The following is a 21406-nucleotide window of genomic DNA, read 5'->3' on the forward strand; positions in this document are numbered from 1 at the left end:
GCTATATTCCTTGTGTTGTACATTATATCCATTTCATTTATTATATACCTAGTAGTTCATACCTCTTAATATCCTTCCCCTATCTTGTTCTGCCACTCCAGCTCTCCCCCTGGGTTACCACTTGTTTATTCTATCTAGGAGCTATTTTTTTTGTTTGTTTGTTTTGCTATGTTCATTTGTTTGATTTATTTTCTAGGTTCCACATGTAAGAGAAAACATGCAGTATTTGTCTTTGACTTATTTCATTAAACATAATAACCTTCCAGGTCCATCCATGCCATTGCAAATAGCAAAATCTTATTCTTTTTTACAGCCTGAATAATATTTCATTGTATAATATATAAGTATGTGAAAGCCACTCAGTCATGTCTGACTCTTTGTGACCCCATGGACTGTAGTCTCCCAGGTTCTTCTGTCCGTGGAATACAGGAGTAGGTAGCCATTCCTTTCTCGGGATCTTCTCGACTCAGGGATTGAACCTGGGTCTCCCACATTGCAGGCAGGTTCTTTACGGTTTGAGTCACCAGGAAAGCCTTTTATATATATATATATATATGTATATGTTTGTGTGTGTATATGTATACATATGACACATCTTCTTTATCCATCCATCTGTTGATGACTGTCGATGGATACTTAGGTGGCTTTCACATCTCAGCTATCATAAATAATGCTACTATGAAAATTAGAGTGCACTTTTCCCCCCCGAAATTAGTGTTTTCATTCTCTTAGGATGGATACCCAGGAGTGGAATGACTGGATCATATTACAGTTCTACTTTTAATTTTGGGGATTCTCCAGGCAAGAGTACTGGAGTGGGTTTCCATTGCCTTCTCTGTCAATGTTTGAGGAACCTCAAAAATTTTCTATAGAGGCTACAACAATTTACATTCCCACCAACAGCATATCAGGGTCTCCTTTCCTCCATGTCCTTGCAAACATTTATTTTTTGTTTGGGGCAGAAGCACTGAGGAAGCTGGGTTTCTCAGGTGTGATGGGATGGTAGTCTGGTTTGGGGTATGGCTGGGCCTGAGGGCTTGAGGCTGTACTACTTCTGTGCTGGTTATAATTTTTCCCCTTTGTTTGCTCCTTTGTTAGAGGCTGGTTTGGGGCTGAAAGCGTTGATGTCTCACTACTCATCTGGCTTCTCTTCCTCCCAGGTTTGTACAGGGATGCCAGCTCTGGCAAGAGGCTTCTGCCCTGGAGCTAGTTTTGCTTCCTCCCTAGGGGTGTTGGGTGCCTTCTTCCAGGTCAGAGGCAGGGCTGTGGTCCAAGCTCCCACCAAGTGTGAGCACCCTTGTTGGCAATGGCAGCCTCTGCCTTAGTTGGGAAGCCTCCCTGGGAAAGAGGCTGCAGCAGGCTAGGGGGCATACTAAGGCAGTCTTGGAATGCAGGCCAGAGCCCTAGGAAGTTTTCAATTTGCTCTGACTGGGAGGAAAAAAGTTTGTGTGTGAGTCCTTTAAAAGTGGAGTCTTGGTTTCTTAGAGTCCTCCAGTAAGCTCCACTGGTTTTGTTAACACAAGTTCCAGTTGCTGATGCACAGTGAGTTCAAACACAGGGAAATGTTGGAATTTCTAGCAGAGAAAGGTTTATTGCAGGGCCATGTAAGTAACTGAGGTGGTCCATGCCCTAAAAAGCCTTGAGTTGCTAGAGAGTATCAACAAAGCATTTTTAAAATCCAGGTGAGGCAGTGGGGGTCATAGGGTATGTGATCAAATTGTGTACAATTCTCTGATGATGAGGGAACAGGGTGGTGTCACAGGACCTTTATCAGTGCTGAGGTTCCAGGAGGCCTGGGGCTGTGTGCTCAGTCATCAAGTAGCTAACACCTTCCTTTTGGTGGTTTTCTCTTTGGTGTTTCTGCAAAACAACTCAGGAAATTTGTATCACCTACTCCAATACTCTTGCCTGGAAAATCCCATGGATGGAGGAGCCTTGTGGGCTGCAGTCCATGGGGTCGCTAAGAGTCAGACATGACTGAGCGACTTCTCTTTCACTTTTTACTTTCATGCCATTGGAGAAGAAAATGGCAACCCACTCCAGTGTTCTTGCCTGGAGAATCCCAGGGATGGGCGAGCCTGGTGGGCTGCCGTCTATGGGGTCGCACAGAGTCGGACACGACTGAAGTGACTTAGCAGCAGCAGCAGCAGTAGCAGGTACTACTTCAGAAAGGAGCCAAATCAGAGGATAAGGAGGAAGGCTTGTCCTGGGAAGGGCTATCCTGGTGGCTCTGGCGGTAAAGAGTTCACCTGCAATGCAGGAGACCAGGGTTCAATCCCTGGGTCAGGAAGAACTCCTGGAGTAAGGGAATGACTATCCGCTTCAGTATTGTTATCTAGAGGGGCCTGGCAGGTCCCAGACCACGGGTTTACAAAGAGTTGGACAAAACTGAGCAACTAAGCACTGTCCTGGGAAAGCCACATAGGATCCAGCTGAGTTATAGTTTTCAAACTAGTTAAAGGCTCATCTCACCATTATCAAACCTCAGTGTTAAAGTGCCTAACATGTGGCTTGAACCCCTTGCTCTCCAGAGTAATATCCTCTTCCTCTCTGTGTCCTCCGCTAGGGTTATGGGTCCTAACCAGGTTTCTTCTCCTTTTCTACCAGACTCTGTATGGACGTTTCTTTACAGGCTTCTTTGTGGAAGAGCCATCCTGCTAGTCCCCATGCTGATTTTGTAAGAGTGGTTTTACGTATAGTTGCATTTTTGATGTTTTCTCTGAAGGAAAGTGAGCCCAGCCATCTTGGTCTCTTTCCTCCAATAATAGAATCTTGCATAACTGTGATAAAATATCAAAACAAGCAAAGTGATATTGGTAGAATCCACAAGGATTATTTAAATTTCAACAGTTTTACATGCACTCATTTGTGTGTATATGTGGATAGCTTTATGCAATTTTATCACCTGTGTAGATTCATAAAAATGACACCACAGTGAAGATACAAACTTGTATCTTATATCAAATAAGTGTCACCATCTCAGGATATAAAACTGATCCATCCTAACAATGAAACCAATGGGTGTCATTTCAGGGAAGCTCCGAAGAGCTTCAATACCATAGTCCTTTATGTCTCAGAGCAGAGAAGAATGAAGTAAGAGCAAAGTGGTAGATGAGACATTATCTATTAGAATAGGATGCTGGTGAGGTTTACAAGTGGGCAGGTGAGAATGCCACACCCTGGGAAATTAGTAGGCTACAGTTTTATAATCAAAGAAAAAGTGGGGAGGGGAAGAACTTTTTTGTCTTTCTTGAGTAGACGTCATATTTCCATCATCAATTCCTCCCCCAGAGTTGGCAGGAAAGTTCACTTGTCCCATCCTATATGGTTAGGCCAGGACTGTCACAGAACTTCGGAAAAGTATTTTCAGGTCTCAATACAATGAGGGTCTTTCATTTTGAAAAGTCACCTTCCATAAATGATTGCTTTTTGTGTGTGCGCAGAGCCTATTTTGAGGGTCTGTAACTTACTGAATGCACTGGACATGCTGTGGGTCTCACGCCACCATTGTTTTATTGTTTTGGGACATGTCTTATGCTTCTGTTGCTTGGTTTTATTGTTAAGAAAGCTTGATGGTTTTGTGGTTAAGCAAACCTGCTTTCTCCAATAATCATTAACTTACAGGAGTTTCCCATATTTTTCTACTTATCATCCCTTCAGATTAACTATTTAATCACCTATTTTATCCCTTTGTTCGGTCCCTATCAACAAAGCTTACTCCTGTTACACCTTTATAGACATATCCATCTTTCTTTCCACCTTTCCCTCATCAGTAACCTCTGGTGACTACTAATCTGTGCTTCCTATCTAAAAATCTAGACATTTTTCCAAAGTAGACACGCAAATGGCCAAGAGATATATGCAAAGGTCTTCAACATTTCTAATCATCAGAGAAAAATAAACCAAAACTGCAGTAAGATATTGCCTCACACCTGTTAGGATGTTTACTATTAAGAAAACAAAAAAAGACTAGAGATAATGAACATTGGCAGGGATATTGAGAAAAGAGAACCCATGTGTACTTTTGGTGGGATGTAAATTGATGCAGTTACTATGGAGGTTTCAAAAAAAAAAAAAAATCGTTATGCCTATCCTACCAATACCATACAGTCTTGATTACTGCAGCTCTGTTGCAGGGAAGGGCCAATTCTGACTACTCACTGGAACTGTTTCTTTTACCTGTTTTCTATTGCTTTTGTTATTATGATCATACATAACAATCTGCCTCAGAGAATCCTGCCCCTCTGCTTGTCTGTTAGAGTGCCTTTGGTCAGGGCCCTGTCCTCCCATGGATGGCTGGAAGGAAGAAATGAACAGATCCCCTCCCTGAGGCTTGCCATTCTAGGAGACGCTTGCAAGATTAATGGCCTTTTTACTTTGCTTCCTTCTTCCTCTCCCCCTCCATCTCTGTCCTATAAAAGAATCTGGCACTCAGGCCCCAATGAGATGGTTACCTTGAGACTGTAACCTAACATCTCCTTTGTGAGCTGGCTTTCCAAATACAGTCGCGTCCCTTCCCTCAACAGTGCATCTCTAGGATTTACTGGCCTGTCATGTGGCGAGAGAGGAAATGGCAGCCCACTCCAGTGTTCTTGCCTGGAGAATCCCAGGGACGGGGGAGCCTGGTGGGCTGCCGTCTGTGGGGTCGCACAGGGTCGGACACAACTGAAGCGACCTAGCAGCAGCATGTGGCGAGCAGAACGAACTTGGACTCGGTAAGTGCTATATAATAAACTTAATTTGGAATAGTCTTATTCTTCTCATTTTATTTTTTTTTAACTATTTTAACTATTTAGATCCTTGTTTTCCCCATACAAATTTTAGAAAAAGCTTGTCTATGTCACTAAGATGTTTTGCTGGGATTTTGACAGAAATTCCACTAAACCTCTCATTCAATTTAAGGAAAACTGACATCTTTCTACACTGAGTCTTCTGATCCATGAACATAGGTTGTCTCGCCATTTATTTAGGCATTCTTTGATATTGCTCATCATGACTTTATAATTTTTAACATCTACTCCTGTACATTAAATTTATACCTAAATATACAGTCAGTATTAAGGAGATTATGTAACTTGCTCATGTTTACATTGTTAGAGTACTAGTAGAATTAGAGACTGCATGGGTTAAATCAACAGACATTTATTTTCTCACAGATCTGGAAGCTAAAAGTTCAGGTTCAAGCTGACAACAGTGCTGGTTTCTTCTGAAGCCTCTCTCCTTGGCTTGTAGATGGCCATCTTCTCTCTGTGTCTCCATGTTCTTCCCCTCCTGTGTATACTGGTGTCTTTCTGTGTGCCCAAATTTCCTCTTCTTGTAAGGACATGTGAGATTGGATTACAACTCATTCTAACAGTTTCACTTTAACTTAATGACCTTTTTAAAGGTATTTCTCCAAGTACAGTCACGTTCTAAGGTACTGAGGGGAAGGACTTTGATATATAATTTTTTTGTGGGGGGAGGGGTGGCACACTTTAGCCTTTAACAGTTACTAAAGAGTTGATGATTCTAGCAGAATTCATCTGGTCCTCTGATTTGCAATGTGTGTGTGTGTGCGTTAGTCATTCAGTCACGGCAGACTCTACGTGACCCTATGGACTCTAGCCCACCAGACCCCTCTGTTCATGGGATTCTCCAGGCAAGAATACTAGAGTGGGTTGCTATTCCCTTCTCCAGGGGATCTTCTTAACATTACTTTAATCTTAACAAAGCATGTCAAGCTCCAAAATTTCTTCAGGGTTGGGAGATTTGTTCTTCTGGTAGTATATATTTATTTTCTGCTAATGGTAAGAGGCAAGATGTTTTCTATAAGAGTTGGAGAAGAGAGAGTTCCTGATGGCCTGTATGTCTGTGGGTGTGTGTGTGCACTTCAGTCATGTTGGACTCTTTGCAGCCCTGTGAACTGTAGCCTGCCAGGTTCCTCTAACCATGGAATTCTCCAGGCAACAATATGGAGTGGGTTGCCATGCCTTTCTCCAGGGGTTTTCCCAATCCCGGTATAGAGCTCACATCTCTTATGTCTCTGCATTAGCAGGAGACTTCTTTATCACTAGTACCACCTGGTAAGCCCTGGTGGCACTAGTGGTTAGGATTCTGGGTTTTCACTGTCATGACTTGGGTTCAATCCCTGATGTGGGTACTGAGATCCTGCAAGCAACATGGTGTGGCCGGAAGAGTTGAAAAGAAAATAACAGATTTTTATCATGCTTAGGACTAAAGTGATAGAGTATGCTTGTCTTAAATACTGTGTTGTAATTAGGCCCAATGAAGTTCTAGGAAAAGAAAAAAATTTCTTGTGTAATAAATAATAAAGGAATGCTAAGGACTGCTAATTCTGGGTTCACCATAGGTTCTAGGAGAAGCTGCTTGGCTTGTACCATATTGACTTTAGTCCACCTAACTTTCTACTCTTAAGCTAGCTCTGAGATAAACCAAGAAGAAAATATAATTAGCATTCAAAAGATGGGCCAAGAAGATGCTTCAGTTTCCTCCTGAGAACAACTGGGAAAAAGTTGCCTTTTAAAGTAGACGTGAAGGATAAATGGCCTCCCATTGGTGATGCCAGGGTCTCCTGGGCCGTAAAGACAACTTTTTGACTCCTCTCACATCAAACTGTCACCTGAGGCTGTATTAGCTTCATATCTTATTTGGAGAAAATACTTTGAGACCTTAATTATGTGATCCATCTCCTTCACAGAGAGGTTAAGATAGAGGGGATATTTCTTAAGATCCTGATTGGCTGGAAAAGGAAGAACTCTGGGAGATGCTTTCTTTATTAATAACCTCCCTGACTGGCTCGTTTAACAGACTTTGAGAAGCAGTCACAAAACTGAGTCTTCAGGCTGGAACCCCAAACCTTGCTCTTCATTCCTAACAAGCTGTGCGTATATGAGTAGGGAAATGCCTGAGAGATGCAAAAAGAGGAAACTGGGAGATCCCTCTACAGACCTTATAGAGAGATGACAAGGGGAGGAAGGGAAGGATAAATAGAGCCAACAGTTCTCAAACAGTGCACAGATCTTAGATTGAAGTTGGTAACACTTGGGAAGAGCAATAGGCATAAGTATCTTAAGACTTACCATATGCAGTGATATACATATGGTTGACCCTCCCATATGTTCCCTATTCTTTCTAGGTGATGAATACAGTGGTACCTCTTATTCTACCAGACTTTTCAATGATGAAGAGAAGGTTTATGGCTGTGAATGGCATTGCATGTGTGCTAAGTTGGTTCAGTCGTGTCCAACTCTATGCGACCCCACTGTAGCCCATCAGCCTCCTCTATCTTTGGGATTTTCCAGGCAAGAGTACTGGAGTAGGTTGCCATGCTCTCCTCCAGAGGATATTCCTGACCCAGGGATCAAACCAGCGTCTCTTACATCTCCTGCATTGTCGGGCAGGTTCTTTACAACTTACCACCACCTGGAAAGCCCTGTGAATGGTATTAGCTTACATAAATTTTGGGGACATACAACTAGAAATTCTTCTGGATTTTATCCTCAACTTTTGGATCCTCTTTCCCTTCCGTATGGTGTTTGCTCAGCTTTTATCTTTTCACTCAAGGTCCTTCCCATAAACCTAGAGAAGCTCCCAGCCTAAGATGTGTGCTTTTATTACAGCATGAAGTACAATGTGTTATCTGCATGAACTTCTTGGGAATGGAGAAGAGGGAACTGAGTTGAAAGCTATTGGCAAAATAGAATTGATCCCTTCTACTTTGTGTAGTTTTTTTTTTTTTTTTTTTTCCTGTAGTGATACACTACTTGTGCTATACAGTCTTTAACAAGAGGGGTTTCTTACAAAATTTCAGTAAGAGATTGGGTTAAAGAATATCACTGCTGAAGGGTCAGAGAAATGGAATGAAGTTGCATTAAGAACACAGAAGAGGATCAGACATGTGGGATGATATTTGCATCCAGTGATTGAAGAATAAACATCACTTATTATATTTTAAATAAGCATTAAATTTTGGTTTGTCTCTCACTTCTGGGGACAGAATAGGGAGAATGAGAAGTGATTCTGTCAATTTTCCATTCCTCAGGGTCAATCCAAAAGGGCTGAACCATACCCTTATGCCCAGTTGTCTGGCAAGTCTTTACTGCTGGAAATTCTCAGCTCGATCTCATCTATACATGTAGAAGCTAAGAAGATACTTTTCTTTGGGAGCATCTTATGGGCAGTGGCTTATATTGGCAAAATAACTTCAAAAAAAGCATGTTTGCAAAAAAGTAGAACATGCATTTACTCAAATTCAGTCATATTTACTCATGACACTTGACATTTTCACAAGTAAATATATACCTCCCACAGACTATCCCTTTTGAGTATAAAATTTCTACCAGTCTCCCATTAGTTCAAGTTAGAAATCTGGAGTATTCTCATTTCATTTTTCTCTCATTCTCATTTCCAACATGCGTCTTGGTACTTCCTCAAAAGTGCATCCTTATCTAATTTTTTTTCCATTACCACTGCTGCTCTCCTTGTCAGAGTCATCATCACCTCTCATTTAAATTATTTAAATTATTTCAATAGCTTTCTCCTTCCTTTTATCTTTCCTGATAATCCATTCTGCACTTAGCAGCCCAAGTGATCATTCAAAATGCACATCATAATATGTCATTGCTCCTTCTCCACTGAGATTTTTAAAACTCTTCACTGTCTTCTAATTGCATTTGTAGTTAAAACACAATTCCTATTAGTGTCTCGAGGACCTATGAAACCTGACCACTGCCTGGGTTTCTGATATTCTCTGTTATGCCTCTTCTGTTTGCTCACCAAGCTCCAGGCATGCTACATTTCCTATTTTCCTCTATCAGTGAAGCAATCTTCCTCTCGATCTTTACATGTCCAGCTCTTCCTTGTTATGCAGGTCTCAGCTCAATGTCACCTCCTCAGAGATGCAGTCTCAGGTCACCCAAACTACTAGACTAACCAGGAACCTGGATGCAATACAATTTCAAACAATCTATCGAATAGTACTGTTTTATTCTAAAATTACTCTTATATGTATCTAAATTTTTCTCATTTAGTTTTTGAATTTATTTTTAATTGGAAGGTAACTGCTTTATAATATTATGGTTTTTGCCATATACCAGCATGAATCAGCCATAGGTATACATATGTCCCCTCTGTCTGGAACCTCCCGTCCACCTCCCATCTCAGTTAATTTTAAGCTTTATTATTTATAAAATCAGGTACTTTATCTTATTAACATTTGTCTTCAGTGCTTAAAATGCCAAGCCTATCATACACTGGGTGTTCAAAAACTGCTGGGTGTATAATGTGTATAAATATATGTGTATACATATATATGCATGTATGTAGATATGTACATTTATATATGTATTATTGATGTATGTGTACACATATATACATATATCTCACATATTAGGTACTTTGCTAGGTATTGATCATGGCAAATAAAATAAGAAGCCCATAGGATAGTGGCAGAAGAAATGTCAAAGGCTTCTTAAAGGACATGCATCTTCCTCCATTAACAGGAAATGCTGTCTTTAAGCAACAATGAGCCCCATTTAATATTGGGTAAGCCTATGGTTAGATATAAAAGGAAGAAAATTAAGATTTTTTTAAAAATACAAATGGAGAATTTGAAAGGAGAGAAATCAAGTCCTGGGGAGTTATTTTAGAGGGCTGACAGAAAAATAATGGGGAAAGAGAAAGAAACTACATGAAAATAAGAGAATATAAAATTTTCAAATACAAGGAGAAACTCTATCATGAGTCAGATCTATCCCTGGCCTAAACATTTATTCGAGTCTGAGGGTCTATGTTCATCTAAATTTAAATCAGTTTGGGCCACAATAGTGGTAGTGAGTATTCTGTACTGTCTGGGTGAGGCTGATCATTACTTAAGGTAATTCTTTTTGTTCTCCAAAAACTAATCCATGAAATGGGAGGAAAATTGTCTCTTCTCCACATCAACCTGCTCCTTAGCAAACACGGTGGTGGCACAGCTTCTTTTCTTATACCTTTTTCTCTTAGACTCTTGACACTTTTACTGAGAAATCATACATATGCAGGACATTGTGAGTTAAGGAAGCCCTACTGTGAAGATAATTGAATTTTAGGTAGTGGATTGTAATAACATTAGAGTTGAGTTCCTTGAAATTCCCCATTAATAGATTATTCTGGGAAAGCAGCATAATTAATAAAAATGGGTTCTAAGTTGTAGTATGCATGAGAAATTCCCTGGGGAGCTTGTGGACATGCAGATGACCACGTGAGGTTCTAAGGATTTGATTGCTTAGGTAAGTGATGGTTCCTGGAATATGCAGTTAAGAACTCAAAAAATACAGATTGTCTTACGAATATATTCTCAAAAACAATGGCTTATATTGATGTCATTCTTACCTTTATGGAAGAATTCTGAGAAGATACATTTGGAGTGATACCTTGAAAGTAGAGCTGCATTTCTATGGTAATAAATGAGGGAAAAAAAGAACATTTCGCCTAGAGAAACCCCACATGTGGCCCAACAGCAGCTTCAATTCCTTCCTGTTGACTGGTTTTCCAGACTTGGAGGCAGCTCACCACTGGATTTCCACACCCTTCCTTTTTTCCTACCTCTCTGTCCTTTTTGGTGATGGCGTCCTCCTCCTTCTCTTTAAGGAAGATCATAATCTCCATGGGCCTATGTACTACTTTTTGGCCATGCTGGCAGCCACAGATCTGGAGCTGAGCTTGACTCGGTGCTGGGAGTCCTCTGGCTGGATCACAGGGAGATTGGAAACATAGCCTTGCTTTCCTCAGGCCTACTTTATACACTCACTTTCCTTTGTGAGATCTGGAGTTTTGCTTGCTGTGGCCTATGATCATTTTATTGCCATCCTCAACCCCCTTAGATATACCTCTATACTCACTAATACTCGGATGGTGAAGATTGGGCTGGGAGTTCTGATGAGGCAGTTTATATCTATTGTACCCCAAATCTTACCCCTTTATTTTTTTCCCTATTGCCATTCCCATGTCCTTTCCCAGGCATTCTGCCTTTACCAGGATGTCATCAAACTGGCCTGTGCTGATACTACCTTCAATCGACTGTATCCAGTGGTTCTTGTAGTCCTTATATTTGTACTGGATTCTGTGATTATTCTCATCTCCTATGTGCTGACTCGAGTGTCTTGAGCATTGCCTCCAGAGAAGAGAGGGTCAAGGCCCTCGAAACCTGTGTGTCTTACATTTGTTGTGTCCTGGTTTTCTATGTTACAGTGATTGGATTGTCTCTGATTCATCGGTTTGGGAAACATGTTCCACATATCGCCCACCTCATTATGAGTTATGTCTATTTTCTGTTTCCTCCATTAATGAACCCTATAATCTACAGTGCCAAGACCAAGCAGACCTGAGTGGCATTCTTCGCCTTTTTACTATCCATCAAGTTACAGCCTGATCTCTAACAATCATAGTCCCTCACCCAGAAAGTCAGAACTCTGGTTTTGGACAGGGGAGCGGAGAAGTTTCATGTCAACTCCCCATAATCAAATCTCTTGGTAAAATAATTGTCAAAATAGAGATACAAATCGTCCAAGGTATTTCCTTAAGGCCAGGTCTTTGATCTAGTTTTTTGCAATTAAAAATAAATTCTGTGTACTAAATATTTCTGCTTGACACTCAGTTCTTGTGTGTCAAGTATTCACCTTAGGTGTTTAGAGGTGTGTCTATAATGTAACTAAAACATTTTTATTTAGAGTTTGAAAGATGACAGACAGGAATAGCTATAAGGATAAAAAAGTTAGGGTGAGATGGATAAAATCTGGTCTATTTATAGCCAATAAATCTCTAACTCTAAACAATTCCTGCACAGATATCCAAAGACACTAAGGAAACCTATGTGTTTGGTCACTGAGGCAGGAATTTTTCTAAAAAGAAGTAAAAATTAGTTCTTGATCAGTGTTGTATCACTTATCATCCCAATTATCTCATCAGTTTTTACCTCCTCCATTAAATGATTATGGCTATGTCTCGAGAACCATAAATTTACATTTATTTTCCAAGGCAGTACCTGCTTAGGAAAAAAATTATTTATGGTTAGAGAAACCAAGGATAAATGAGAGGAAATAGACAGTCAGTACCTTCTCCCATCTTTGTCCTCATTCTTAACTTCCTATCCCAATCTTTTACTCAGATGTTGTACCCACTCCAGAGCACCTATCAGTGAGTAACTCTGTCTGAGTGGAAAACGTAGTTATCTCTCCCTTCTTTTGCTTTGAACATGGCCTGAGATACTGAAGGAATAGATTTCCACACTTTTAGAGGAAAATAGTTGCTTTCTATACATGTATCTTGGCTCTATTTTTAAAGTTTGAAATGTCTCAAGGAATAAGTTATTATTCTTATTTGACTGAAATTTTCTGACCAATTCGAAAGGGACTTGTGACTCAAGTTAAAATATCCTCAAAGGGTAGACACTACATCTTTATTACATCATAATTAGAGCAGAGAAAAAAACTAGGTGAGTCAGGAGATGAAACTACAGAAGATGTTTCTGATGCCACTGGTGTCAGGAGTGGTGTTACACGTAAAGGCGAGGAGAGCTATCTATGCAAATGAGTGTAAATCTACTCTTGTTGAAATGAGGAGAGGCAGCTTGAAATGATGTAGGTTATCTCAGTTGCTTGCTACTTCCACCTCATTTTGAGCTCAAAATATGGCTTCCCCAAATCAAGGAACGTCTAAATTTATATTTAGTACAAAGAATTTTCAGGTATAAGAACATCCAGATCCAAGTCATTCTCAGAAACTGACTCCAAATCATGATTTTCCAAATCCTACTGGGTTTCAGAGGGCTTTCCTGGTGGCTCAGCCCATTAAGAACCCACCTGCAATGCAGGAGACTCAGGTTTGATCCCTGGTTTGGGAAGATCCCCTGGAGGAGGGCAAGGCAACTCACTCCAGTCTTCTTGCCAGGAGAATCCCAGGGAATGAGAAGTCTGACAGGCTACATACAGTCCATAGGGTCACAAGTTGGACACAACTGAAGCAACTGAGCACCCACCCACACACACACACACACACACACACACACTGATTTTCAGAAGGATTTTTAACATAAGAAGTATTTTTGAGTATAAGTTCAGGAATGACTTAACTGAATCTGAAATGTCAGAAGCCAGATTGTTACCAGCATGTTTGACCACATTGTGCTCATCGTCATTTCAAGATCTTGCAGGTGGGCTAGGTTACAGGATAAATTTAGGGTATAAGGCTTAGACAAAACAGTAAAGACCCTCAGGTGCTTCTTTCTGTGACTATAGTCTTCTCTACTCAAGTACAAACCATCAGGGAAAATCAAGGATGGAAAGATTACCTTTAGCATGTCATCTTACTATTTGATACTTAAAGTAAAAGACTTTTTTTAAAATTATTTGCTTTGAATTGTTTTAGAGGTAAGAACAATAACCTCTGGTTATGACCAAGAGATAGAAAACTTACTCCTTGAAGAAATTTATCAGCACTTCCACTCATTTGTGAGAAAACATGGCTTCAAGAATGCATTTGTCAAGTACTGTAATGAATTTCATTTGAAGCCAAGGAAAGGTGTCAGGGAATTTTCAAGCCTCATTTAAGTTTAGTGACCTTACTTCAAGATTTAGGAATGATAAAGTGAAATACAGTTTTGACAGTGTCTTCTCTGTTGAGGAGGAGATCAGAAAGGACAAAGGTCATATGAGAGCATGACTTCTATCTGCTAGATTCAGCTATAATTCTGCTCTCTGTCTGCAATAAAAATGTGGAGTTATAGACCACAGCTCTGGGGTCCTATCTCCTTCACCAGAGTAGGCTAGGAAAAGATATCCCAGAAGCCTAATTGTATGAGGGACCCTAGGGAGCCTTTTTCTGTACAATAACTTTGCCAGTTTACCCTATGGTTAGAAATGATGTTTGCACCAAGTTCTATGTCAAGACCCAGCAATCACCTTTCCCCTTAATTTCTGATGCCCTAGGCAAGGATTTGGTGATCCTGGGAGAACGTAATGGAGATAATAGAGAGGGAAATAAATTTGACTGGTTTCTTGGACTGCTCTTCCTTCAAGCACATGTTGCAAGATTGTAAAAAGAACACTGAGGAAAGCTATTTGCCTTTATGGATTCTTTCCAGGGTAACAGATTGCAACATAATGTTTAATTCCCTGGAAAATAATGACTTTTATAGTTGAGCAGTGTTTTTTCTTTTTTTATTTGATTATGGATGCTTATATGAATAATCAAGAGATCCAGCTTTCTACCCAGATTTTCTTTTTAGGTTAGGACTATTGAGATATTTTTCTTACAATGCTCTATTTATTGGAAGAGGCAGAAAAGGGAAGAGAGATGGATGTTGAGTGAATGGACAGGGTAGGGTCGTCATGACAAATCATTCTCTACATTGCATCTTTTCCTTTTGTTTGGGCTGTTGTCTGTGTTCACTTTTCTTTCTCTCATATATCCCTGTGTTATATTTCTACTCTTATCTTTCTCATTCCTCCTTTCTCCTCTCCTTTCTCCTGTGCCTTTTGCCTTCAGAGATAAGGCTGAGTATCAGTTATAGGACAAAACTGTGTGTGTGTCCTTACCTCAGTGCTTATCCTTAAGAGTTGCTATTCCACTAAGGCTTGGAAATGATCATTAGATAAGAACTCCATAGGGAGAGACAAAGTCAGGACTGGTCATTCATGTGCAACTTTGGGGAAAACTTGGAGTCTGGATAGTGTGATGATGACAAAGTATTCAGGTGGTTGGTGAGTTATTGGTAAATTTTAACAGGACATTTGTTTGTGAAAAACCAGAGTATAAATCAGTCAATTTATGCATTAGCCAATTATGGTATCAGTACCTATTATTTGGAAGTCAATGTTATTACATAAGTCAGTTTAACCATCAGCATACTAGCCATTAAGCACAACAATGTTAATAATGATGTAATTAAAAATTCATAAATGATCTGACAGTCAATATGTCAAAATATGTCATTACTTCCAGGAAAATTGGTATGTTTATATAGCAGTCAGTAGGGTAAACAACATTAGCATTGAATTGGTACTACATCCATGATTTAATCAGGATGAGCTAATTGGAGCCACTAGGTCTAAGAGATGTGTGATATAACATAGAAGACAACATTTTGTGTTAAGTTTCGCCCTGAGGCTTGAAAAGGCATCTGGGCCTTAACTATAGGGAGAGATACAATCATAATAAATCCAAGAGAAGTATACTGGATTTAAGAAGGGAAAAGCAAAAAAAATGATAGGATGGAGAAGACATCTGGTTGAAACCTAGGTGTATGAGAAAGAGATGCAGAACTTACCAGAGGTGCCCAGCCGAGGCCAGCCAGAATTACCTAAATTGTGCATATGGGATAGAAATAAATATGCAATGTTGTAAGCCGTTGATGCCAAATAAGCCTTTGTCATGTGGCAATTTTGTGTCAGTAGCTAACTGATAACTTACGTAAATTCTCTAAATATTAGTTTATTAGTTATGAAGCCTACTAGACTTCTGGCCTATGGCACTATGATATTATACATGAGTGTTTCTTGAGCAGGACAGTCTGTAGTAGTTTGCTACATAGCAATAGAAAACTAATGCTATTGGACAATAAATAACTAAAATAGCACTTGTGTATATCATAATTTTGTAAGTCAGAAGTCTAGTAGGCTTGATTGAGCTCTCTGCTTAGGGCCAAAATCAAGTTGATAGTTGTACTACACTCTTATATGTAGGGTCTAGAGAAAAATCCACTTCTAAACTCATTGACAATGCTGTAAGTATTTGGTTTCTTCTCACAATAGCTCTGAGGTCCCCACTTTTTTGCAGGCTGTCAGTGAGGACCCTCTTTCTGTTCCTAGAGGTTGCTTGAATTCCTTCTTATGTGACCCTTTGTACCCTTGAACCAATAACTCTCTGTCAAGTCCTTCTCAACTTTGAATCACCTTGGGTCCTTATTCCATAACTAATTTGTATAAACACTCTACTTTTAAAGGCTAATATAATTATATTAGGGTTATCTACATAATCACCTTTTATTAACTTAAAGTTGACTGATCAGGAATCTTAGTTACCTCTATAATTATCAATATCATATTTCATTATAAAAACAGTCTAGCAACTCAGGGATTAGGATAGAGAATCTTGGCAGGTATGTGTGTGTGTGAGGGGGTGAATTTTAGATTTCTGACTATTAAAAAGTAGCTATTGAAAGAAACTTTCTTTTCCAACATGTTTATTGTTTATACAGTACATGTAAAATAATATTTATTTTTAACAAGTATTTGATGAAGTAAAGTCTCCAAATGAACTCGCAATAGTGGCTAGAGTAGAAACTGAGAATGGGGTAATTAGAATTCTTAGAAAAAACAAAAGTTAGAGCATGTAGAAGGCTTCCCCAGTGACTCAGTGGTAAAGAATCTGCCTTCAATGCAGGAGCCACAGAAGACACAGGTTCCATCTCTGGGTCAAGGAGATATCCTCGGGTAGGGCATAATAGCCTACTCCAGTATTCTTGCCTGGAGAATCCTGTGGACAGAAGAGCCTGATGAGCTACAGTCCCTAGGATCACAGAGAGTCAGACGCAACTGAAGCAAATTACCGTGCATGCACAAACAGAGAAGAAACAACATTTGATTACTGAGATTGAAAAGAAATTCCAATTTAAAAGGCAGACAGGAAAAGACATTTACACTTATTGCTCAGTAAAATTTATTTTGCATTTACTATGATCTAAGTCATGCAATTAAAAGATGCTTACTCCTTGGAAGGACAGTTATGACCAACCTAGATAGCATATTCAAAAGCAGACACAGTACTTTGCCAACAAAGGTCTGTCTAGTCAAGGCTATGGTTTTTCCAGTGGTCATGTATGGATGTGAGAGTTGGACTGTGAAGAAGGCTGAGCACCGAAGAATTGATGCTTCTGAAGCGTGGTATTGGAGAAGACTCTTGAGAGTCCCTTGGACCGCAAGGAGTTCCAACCAGTCCATTCTGAAGGAGATCAGCCCTGGGTGTTCATTGGAAGGACTGATGCTGAAGTTGAAACTCCAATACTTTGGCCACCTCATGCGAAGAGTTGACTCATTGGAAAAGACCCTGATGCTGGGAGTGATTGGGGGCAGGAGGAGAAGGGGATGACAGAGGATGAGATGGCTGGATGGCATCACCGACTCGATAGACGTGAGATTGAGTGAACTCCGGGAGTTGGTGATGGACAGGGAGGCCTGGCATGCTGCGATTCATGGGGTCACAAAGAGTCGGACACGACTGAGCGACTGAACTGAACTGAAGTATTCTTCAGAGTTTCCCTGGTGGCCAGTGGTAAAGACTCTGCCTGCCAATGCAGGAGTCACGGAGACATGGGTTCAATCCCTGGGTCAGGAAGATCCCCTGGAAATGGCAACCCACTCAAGTATTCTTGCCTGGGAAGTCCTGTGGACAGAGAAATTGGTGGGCTACAGTCCATGGGATTGCAAAGATCAGACACAGCAACAAAACAACAAGCATTTTATATTTATCGTCACTATTATTTTTTATATAAGACTATTATGACAGATGGTTTCTGTGCATCCACTCCATTAGACTATAAGCTATAAGAGTTCAGGGATGCTCTTTGTTTTTTTAAGGACATTTTTTAAGAGCAGTTTTATATTTACAACATAACTGAGAAGATATAGAGATTAATCATATACCATTTGTCCCTACACAGGCATTGCTTCCCTTATGATCAACATCATTTCACCACAATGTCTTTTTGTTTTGTTTTGTTTTATTTTTCCCTTTTAAAAAAAGGTAAACCTGATTGGCATCTCAATCACCCAAAGTCCATAGTTTACCCTAGAGTTCACTCTGGGTGTTAGACATTCTACAGCTTTGGACTAAGGCCATATGTGCAACATTACAATTTCACATAGAATATTTTCACTACTACACAAACCCTTTATGCTCTACATATTCAACCCCTCTGCCCTGACTCCTGGCAGCCACTGATCTTTTAATTGTCTCCAAAGTATTGTCTTTTCCAGAATATCATAGAATTGAGATTATACAACATGTAGACTTTTCAGATTGGCTTCTTTCATGAAGTAATATACATTTAAGCTTACTCGGTGTGTTTTCATGGCTTGATAGCTCATCTGTTTTTTTTTTTTTTTTCTTTTTTAAGTGCTGGATAATATTCCTGTCTCTGGATATATCAGTCATTTACCCATTTACCTATTGAAAGTAACTTGTTTTTTTCCAAGTTTTACTGGCTATGAATAAAAGTTATATAAACGACTGGGTGCAGATTTTTATATAGACATGTTTTCAAATCCTTGTATAAATACCAAGAGATTTTTTTTTTTTTTGGATTGTATGGCAAGAGTATGTTTCATTTTGTAGGAAACCTCCAAACTGTCTGCCAAAGCATCTGTACCTATTTTTCTCTTTCCACAAGCAATGTAGGAATTCATATTGCTCCATATTCTCACCACATTTTGGTAAAGTCAATGTTCAGGATTTTAACCATTCTAATGAGTGTAAATATCTACACTTAAAAAAAAATAGTATATTCACCATATTTAGCACAAAACTCTGAAGATCAAAGAAGCAAAAAAATATCAGATCACTGAGTAATAAAGACAAATATGGTTACCATTAATTAAAATTTAGAAATTGAAAAAGAGTGTCACATCCAGGTTTCTATAATGTTTTCTGGAGCCAAATGCCATGCTTCCTTGAAGCAGACAGTTGTAAACTCCATAAATTTAGTAATATAACAATCCGAGGAGGTCAGCAGATGCCTGGACAGACTTCAGGCATCCCTCTTCAGGGTTCCCTGAGTGGGCTGGCCCTGTGGGGTTATGTAATCTATTTATCCATACAAATAATTATAATGTGAACTTAAAGTAAAGATGGAATAACCCAAAGAAAATTTATTTTTGTTACTCACAAGATCCACCAGTCCGGGTTTGGTGTTTGCATCCTTAATGCTCAGTCCAATTCTTCATTTATGTAGGTACCACTGAATTTCTATTTATTAAATCAGTAAACACATAATATAAATGTTATATCCAAAACGAAAGTACTGACTTATTTCCTACAATGTAAGATATGTTCACAATATAGAGAAAAAGAGATTAGAAGAGAAACTTAAACTGACAAAAGGTTCTGGATTTCAGGTGAGACCAGGTCAGACATTTAGGTAAGCAGAGGATTCCGACCAAGATAATCAGTTATTAGAAAATACTAGAATTAGAGAACTGGAGTGAGAAATTTATGAAGGAAGGCTATACAACTTGGACAGAATTTTATACAGATACTGTGGTTCTTTATTCTTCAAATGATATGGGAAAATAATTTTTACAATCTAGAAGTGTACTCTCTAATACTGTAGCTTGTGGTTAGCTTGAGTTAGGAATTTTTAAAGTGTAAACTACATTCTTTATTTTGAAAGATTAGTACAGTGAAATATAAAATATCTCATGCACAATTTTTATAATAATTAATTTTGAAATGGCATAATTTAGATATAGCAGGTTAAATAAAAGGCTGAAATTTTTGTAATTCTTTACTTTTTTAATGATTTTAATGGGGTTATTAGAAATTTTAATATCACATATGTAGCTCAAACTGCATTTCTACTGAACAGGGCTGATTAGATAAAGTTTAATTTCTTCTTCCCGGGGATCCACCATGTGGTCCAACATCAGTGCTGCCCCTTTTCTATTGATTGGCTTCCCAGGTCGGGAGATACTTCATCCTTGGTTTTCCATCCCCTTCTATGTCGTCTATATCTCCATACTCTTTGACAATGGCACCATCCTCTTCCTTATCAGAGAATAAACTCTTCATGAGCCTATGTACTACTTTCTGGCCATATTGAGAGTCACAGACCTTGGATTGACTTTGACAATGATGCTTAATATGCTTGGTGTTTTGCGGCTGGATCACAGAGAGATCAGCCATAGAGCCTGCTACTTCCAGGCCTATCTGATCCATTCACTGTCTGTTGTGGAGTCTGGAGTCTTGCTTGTCATGGCCTATGATCGTTTTATTGCCATTTCCATCCCCTGAGATACACTTCCATTCTCACCAATGCTAAGGTGGTGAAGATAGTTCTATGGGTTCTAATGAGAGGATTTATCCTCATTGTGCCCATACTCATCACCCTTTCTGGATTCTCCTACAGCAGATCCCATGTCCTCTCATATGCCCTCTGCCTGCACCAAGATGTGATCAAACTGGCCTGTGCCGACCTCACCTTCAATGGACTCTATCCATAACTGTGGTCTTATTAACTAGTTTCTTGGATTCTATGCTTATCCTCAAGACTGTCATGGGAATTGCTTCCAGTAAAGAGCTAACTAAGTCTCTAAATACTTGTGTCACCCATATTAGCTGTGTTCTAGTTTTCTAAATCACTGTGACTGGGCTGACCCTCATTCATCAATTTGGGAAATAAGTGCCACATATAGTTCTTATTGTCATGAGCTATGTCTACCTCCTCTTCTCTCCATTTATGAAGCCAGTAATCTATAGTATTAAGACCAAGCAGATACAAAATGGTATCAATCACCTTTTCTCTTTCCATAGACTTTCAGTGTGATCTAATCTGCTTTGGGGGTTCTCCTCATTGTGGGATGGGTTTCTTGGCAGAATGGACTATATAATGACGATGTAGCTCAGAACTAGAAGGATTGAAATTCCTGTTATTTAAAAGAAATAGACTCATTGCTCTGATTCTTAGCCCCTTCCCCCTGTCACATCCTCAATGACTTTGACCTTAGTTCTGTTGCTTTGCTTGGTAGATTGTCTGCTTTATCCTGTCATTTTCTAGTCTGGCAGAATCTCTTGGCTTAATGGTTACATGAAGCTACTGATACTTGAAACTTGTAGAATCTATTAAAAAAAAAAGGAGGAGAATGAGATAATGTTACAGAGTTCCTCTGTATCCAGTGGAAAATAGTTTAAACTTAAAAAAAAAAAATCTCTATGTCCTACAGTGTATCAGAGGTGACAAAAAGTCTTAGATAAGCCCATTGATACTTTATGGCTGTAAAGTAGACCAGAAGTAGATGGGAGTAAGATATTCAGACAAAAACAACCAAAAATCAAATAAGAACTCAGATTCCAGCAGGTACCAGCATGGCTAGATGCCCACCAAGGATTCATGAAAAGATTCTGAGTTGATAATGTCTGGTGTCTTCCACCTAGTAGGTTGAGGACTCAAAATCAGCTACATTAAAGTTCCATTTACATACCTGAGTTTTTGTTCCCCATTCTGCAGTTAGTAATTTCTATATATGCTTAACAATAAAGTGATACTAGTTGTGGAGGCATTCTAATAACATGTTAGCAGAGGCAACGTTTTGTCTTTTTTTTTCTGAACAGGGTGTTTGTAATAAACTACCTCCACAAAACACTGTGATATTGAAGT

The 21406-nt window shown here is 39.3% G+C and overlaps 2 pseudogenes; both read left to right on the top strand.

Annotated features, from left to right (window-relative positions):
- Positions 1-10485: 10485 nt before the first annotated feature.
- Positions 10486-11410, top strand: LOC138092871 (olfactory receptor 51B5-like; annotated as a pseudogene).
- Positions 11411-19662: 8252 nt separating this feature from the next.
- LOC138092524 (olfactory receptor 51B5-like) lies at positions 19663-20575 on the top strand (annotated as a pseudogene).
- The last annotated feature ends 831 nt before the right edge of the window (positions 20576-21406 follow it).

Source organism: Capricornis sumatraensis, chromosome 16, assembly GCF_032405125.1.
Source record: "Capricornis sumatraensis isolate serow.1 chromosome 16, serow.2, whole genome shotgun sequence".
NCBI lineage: Eukaryota > Metazoa > Chordata > Mammalia > Artiodactyla > Bovidae > Capricornis > Capricornis sumatraensis.